The following is a 6772-nucleotide window of genomic DNA, read 5'->3' on the forward strand; positions in this document are numbered from 1 at the left end:
GGTGGAGCAGATGTCGGTGAGTGAGGAGGAGGAATAAGATTCAGGGAGGCCTATGATGCGCAGGTTGTTGCGTCTGGAGTGATTTTCGAGATCATCCACTTTGTTCTGGAGTTCCCGTTGGATTGAGGAGAGCCTGGCTATGGCAGCAGATGTTGCAGCAGCTTCGTCTTCTATGGAGGAAATCCGGTCCTCAGCCTGGTCAATCCTGAGGGTTTGCAGTTGAAATTCCTTATGCAGGTGCTCTACCCCTTTAAGGATGGCCTGATCCACTGCCTCGGTGATCAATGGGGTGAGGAACGCTACCATAGCCTGGGCTATGCTGTTAGGAGAGGCAGGGTCCATTTGTGTGAGTGTGGAGGGATCCAGAGGGAGAGCAGGCACTCGTTCTGTATTCACAGCACTAAAATCAACCGGCGCCATGTTGGCTGCAGCATGTGCTGTGTACCCTGATTGTGGGGGGGGGGCGTTCGGGCCGCAGATCGCTCCACAAAGCGATCCATGGTGTTGCCCCAGGAGAGAGGGGGATATAGAGAGGGAGTACCTCGGGGCTAGCAGGCTTTATAGCAGTATTTGGAGGAGCACCGCGGGAGCTGAAGTCTCCTAGCACCTCTCCATGCGGAAGTGAAGTATTCCAGAAGTTTTAATTGTAAAGCAGATGTTTCAGGTCAAATAAAATTTGTAAAAACCTCAACAAAAAAATAGACATAGAAAATTGGATAAAAACACTTTTTTTAAATACCATTAGATAAAAAGAGCCAATGACAATGGGCTCATCTTAAAAGGACAGTGTTACATTACACAATTACAAAGGAAAACAAAAGGATCAATAATGTCAAACTTAAACTGAACAGACAGTGGTACCACCAGTTGTACTCCACAGACTGTGATGACATCACCACAGCCCATTTCAACTGGAAGAGTCCAATGCATTTCGAACATGCATTACATAACATTCCTCATCAGGGAAGTACCACACTACAAAATAATGACATTATTGTCAAAAACAAAAGTGTTCAAATACTGTTTTGAACAGAATTTTTCAACATATATAAATTTTTCCAACTTACATCATGAACTTCTACAGGTTCACCTGTGATCCCTTGAGTTCAGTATGCCTTACAATCCTTTTAAGAGGACAGAAAATGGAAGGGGTAAATCTTAGCCTTCAGGGAGACATCTTGATTCTAATCATTGGTAGGCTGGGACATATGAGGTGACAGAGAAATGTATACACAAATTATTTACAGTACATGCTAATACTAAATATAGACCTTGATCCCTTTTTTAAAAAAAACACATATGACTTTTGTTTAGCAGCAGCCTATTGATTCCAAGCCAGGGGAGACTCTCTAAAAAACTGAAACAATGCTTTTGAAATAACTGTGATCAGCTATTTCAGGATTTATGGTTGTAAACCAAATGTTTGAAATGCTTTATTCACATTTATTTTGTGTAGTTGTTAACCATATCAATGTAAAACACTTTGATGCATTCAATTTTGTGTCAATACCATGCTCACATTGCACATTATTGTCCTGCACCTCAGGGAGCATTAACATCATTCATTAGAGCAAGGGAGAAAGCAATGCTACTATGTGTCAGACTATAAGTTGGGCCCTCTAATCTGCGATGACAAAAATGTGGCACACACAGCATGCCATGGCAAAAATGGGCATGTTTCTAATTGTGATGAATATTGGGTGTGGCTTAACCACTTCAGCCCCGGAAGGATTTACACACTTCCTGAGCAGGCCACTTTTTGTGATACGGCACTGCGTCACTGTACACCGGACAATTGCGTGGTCATGCGACTTTGTACCCAAACTAAATTGAAGTCCTTTTTCCCCACAAATAGAGGTTTCTTTTGGTCATATTTGATCACCTCTACGGTTTTTATTTTTTGCGCTATAAACAATAAAGAGTGACAATTTTGAAAAAAAAAACAATATGTTTTACTTTTTGCTATAATAAATATCCCCCCCAAAAAAACATATTTATTCCTCAGTTTAGGCCATATCGCCATGTACGTGCCCGACATACATTGACGGTGATTCATGCAGAAGAGCCAACTTGCCGCAGTACAACTGCAGCGGCTGTTCGGGAATAGGTTAAAGAGACGTGGTTACACAGGGTCGGAGTTGACTTGCATAGTATAGAATGAATCAGTGTTGAATAGGGAATGTACAGCACAGTATTTGTGGAGGTATATTGAAGGGCCCAGAGCAAAAGCTCCTGCTTGAACTGGGCCAGTATAACTGTTTTGAATATATAAAGCATAGCAAGATGGCTAACAAAGGTATTAAGTGCATTAGAATAACGCACTGGGCAGTAAGACCTCACAGCATCAATAAGGCTGCATAGAATAAGGTCTGTGACTGGTAATAGTAGGAATAGTGAACATACCTGAGAGATATTAAGATATATCAAGCTGTGCTGCTTTACCACCAGGAGCTCCTTCAGCATCTGAAATAAATGCCCGGAGAGCTGGTATATGAGCATATATCAAAGCATCAGGCCAATCACAATGTTGATTGTGATGGCCATCAGCTGGCCACAGTGAATGGGCAAAAACTGCCTCCAAACTCCGCTCATGGTCCCCAGGCGTGATGACGCGTGACATAAGCCTGCCCAGAGGGGGCGGAGTCACGTCCTGCTTCACCGCTTAGCGGATGCACAAGTGGCTGCCATCTGCGCTCCATTTTGGAGTGCAGGATGGAGAAAAACCTTGAAACAGGGAGTTCCTAGCCAAAGAGGTGTCCCAGGCTATCCCCCCACACATAGTGGGGGAGCAGAACAAGGGACTCGCTCACACCGGGAGTGGAGAAAAGGGTGCCCCAGACCCAAGCATGAGTGCCGGAGAGGAATATCACATGCTGAACCATGAGTGGAATAGGTAAACAAACGGGATACATTGATAGAAAATGCATGATGGAAATAATATGCAACAGACCAAATCAACCCTGGGAGATCTAGACAGATTTTTCTCAATTGATTACAACATTTAGTACCAAAATACAGAATCAAATTACAATATATACAGCATATACAGTAAAGGGGGAACAGTCAAACAAAATTATAGTTCCATTGCCAAGCTTATACAGAATACAGAATACAATTGGAAGTGGACCGAGGTTACTTAATAGTACACCCTGGTGTCCACAATTGAAGATGAACCAAGAAATTACAAGTGAAAAATTATTATCTTCCATCCTAAAGATCTAGCTCACAAACTCCTGACTCAAAGCCAGCAAGATAGGGCCTAAAGTTGAACGCCTCATTGAGGCCAGGAGCTGTGGTAGCTTTGAGATGGAATATCCATTTAAGTTCATTCTGCAGTAGGGAATTGTTTATAGTCACCACCCCAGGGGGAGGCACTGATGTGATCCATTGCTAAAAAATTAACTTTGAGAGTACTATCCCCATGTACCAATGCACTATGCCTACCCAAGGGAAGAGAGGGATCTCGTTTTTCAATGCTAACCACATGTCGATATATGAAGCGCCACAGTTCTAATTTAGTCTTCCCTACATGGAAACTGCCGCAGTCACAGGTAAGTAGGTAAACTACCCCTGCTGTGCGGCAGTTCACGTAGTGTTTTGGTTTAAAATCATCCCCGTTGGGTAGGATGATGTTTTTGCATGTATCCATGTATTTGCAATAGCCGCAATGGCCACATGGGTATGTACCACAATATTTGTTTTTGGTTTTCTTCATTGTAAATTCACTATGTACTAGTTTGTCCCGAAGTGAAGGAGCCCATCTGAATGTAATAAGGGGGCAGTCGTTAATCAAAGGTGGCAAGATGGTATCAGTATGAAGCAGGTGCCAATGTTTGTGCAAGATATTTCGTATTTGTCTATGCTCTGAGGTATACTAAGTAATAACTTGGTTGGATTGTCAGTCTTAACTTTCTTGTGTGAAAAAATAATTCAGATCGTGTTTTATTTTTTGCCTTTTTGGAAGCTTTTTTGAAAATGGTGTTTGAATAGCCTCGGGCTTGTAATCTAGCTCTGAGGACTGTCGCCTCCTTTTCAAAGAGTACAAAATATTTTACAGCACACACATACAAGAATGACATTTCCTGTGGGGCTAGTTAAAAACACCTGAACATATTCAAAAAAATACGGGGGTTTGGTCACACTATATGGTCATATAGTGCTAAGCCCACTTACTGCGACAAAGTACCCCGAATTAGTGGGTCCTACTCTAGTAATAGAATGGAAGATCCTTTGTCTCAACCATGGGAGCTGAACTCCTCTATGTGGGAGAACTGAAGGGGATACATCCTAACACTGGTGGCCACTAATTAAGAGGTAATAAGGAGGGGGAGGGGTGCTCCAGCCCAAAAGACCTGGTCAGGGCCTATTACAATATACAAGAACATATTTGGGCGGCACACCATACAATGCGTTTAAATTCAGGATGTTGCTGCTATAAGACCTACAAACAGTACAAAATATTTTACAGCGCACACATACAAGAATGACATTTCCTGCAGGGCTAGTTAAAAACACCTGAACATATTCCCTCCTCATTACCTCTTAATTAGTGGCCACCAGTGTTAGGATGTATCCCCTTCAGTTCTCCCACATAAAGGAGTTCAGCTCCCATGGTTGAGACAAAGGATCTTCCATTCTATTACTAGAGTAGGACCCACTAATTCGGGGTACTTTGTCTCAGTAAGTGGGCTTAGCACTATATGACCATATAGTGTGACCAAACCCCCATATTTTTTGAATATGTTCAGGTGTTTTTAACTAGCCCTGCAGGAAATGTCATTCTTGTATGTGTGCGCTGTAAAATATTTTGTACTGTTTGTAGGTCTTATAGCAGCACCATCTTGAATTTAAACGCATTGTATGGTGTGCCCCCCAAATATGTTCTTGTATATTGTAATAGGCCCTGACCAGGTCTTTTGGGCTGGAGCACCCCTCCCCCTCCTCATTACCTCTTAATTAGTGGCCACCAGTGTTAGGATGTATCCCCTTCAGTTCTCCCACATAGAGGAGTTCAGCTCCCATGATTGAGACAAAGGATCTTCCATTCTATTACTAGAGTAGGACCCACTAATTCGGGGTACTTTGTCGCAGTAAGTGGGCTTAGCACTATATGACCATATAGTGTGACCAAACCCCCATATTTTTTGAATATGTTCAGGTGTTTTTAACTAGCCCTGCAGGAAATGTCATTCTTGTATGCGTGCGCTGTAAAATATTTTGTACTGTTTGTAGGTCTTATAGCAACACCATCTTGAATTTAAACGCATTGTATGGTGTGCCCCCCAAATATATTCCTTTTCAAAGAGGACGTCACTCGAGCAATTACGTTTGGCATGAACGCATTGACCATAAGGTATAGAGGCTAACAGGGGTTTAAGATGTTAGCTGGAAGCTTCCAAGATGGTATTACCTGCTGTTGGTTTGTGATACAGGTCACTGAATAAGTGTCCATCAGGGTGTTTGCTTATAATTAACTCTAAAAAGGTAATAGATGAAAAACTATAATTCATAGTAAAATTAAGATTAAATTCATTCCAGAGTTGATATGAATCAAAAATTGGTCAAGAAGTGCGACTGGACCATCCCAAATGAAAAAAATATCATCAATGTATCGAAACCATGCTGACGCATGGCTCGTATACATCGATGCTGCTTCAGCCATAAAAAGATGACGTTCCCACTCCCCCAGGTACAAGTTGGCGTAGGATGGAGCACAAGAAGTGCCCATAGCTACGCCCTGTACCTGGAGGTAGTGGGAATCAAGAAAGGAGAAAAAATTATGTTTGAGTATGAACTCTAACTCCTAGAATTGCAGCCACACCACATCACCTACCAGTGGGATTTTCCATTCTCGGTTCGCTTCACCCACCAAGGGTCCAAATCACCCGGGGGTTGCCGATCTCCCAGGGACTTGCAACACCTGCAAGAACTGCACTTAGTGGAAAACAATCCCAATGCTGGCTTCTCCTGCAGGAGAGCAGCCTCAACCACCCCATCTAAACCTCTACCATCCTCTGGAAGACTCAGCAACCATGCCTGCTTATAAAAGAGGCTGCTTCACCTCTTCAACTAATGACCAAGAAGACTCCATGGACTGAGGTCGGATCTTCCCTTTAGATTCTCTCATTTTTCCACACCATTTGTTTGGGACACACTTGGTCGTTTAGTTGTTTTAGATGACAACCCCCACGCAAGTACCTTGCACACTTTTGTTTAAACTTTGTTCTGTCTCTGTTTAGCTCTTTTTCAAATACTTAATTCAGTTATTTTAGTCCCAGTTGGACTGTGAACATAACTTCTTGTTCCTAGAGGCTATTACCGACTCAGTCGGAAGTTATGATCTATAGCCTCCCCATGATCTACTCTGATGAACTTTGTATTTAGCGTCCACAAATAAACTACTACTTTCAGCAGAATCCACCATACATTTTGGCCTTACCCGGCAGTAAGTGCCACTACACACCTTCTGACTACCAACCGCACCCAAGTAGCATTGGGTCACAAGGCCTACTCGGCTTCAGTCACAGTGGTTGTACTTAAAAACACACTCAAATGAACCCTTTGTTGAACTTGTTGTGGTTACTTCCTTTATTGCCCCTCCTCAACTTTGCAGATTGCACCAGAGCCAATATGATTTAGAATGCTTTAAACCTCAACCCTAAATCTTAGCCATCTTTCCATTCCCACTCTTACGCAATTGGTGACCTAATCAAATGGCTCCCACAGAGATCTCATATCTGCTACATATAGAGCATTCAAAGTTATATGCCCT

The sequence above is a fragment of the Aquarana catesbeiana genome, linkage group LG01, assembly GCF_042186555.1.
Source record: "Aquarana catesbeiana isolate 2022-GZ linkage group LG01, ASM4218655v1, whole genome shotgun sequence".
Lineage (NCBI taxonomy): Eukaryota > Metazoa > Chordata > Amphibia > Anura > Ranidae > Aquarana > Aquarana catesbeiana.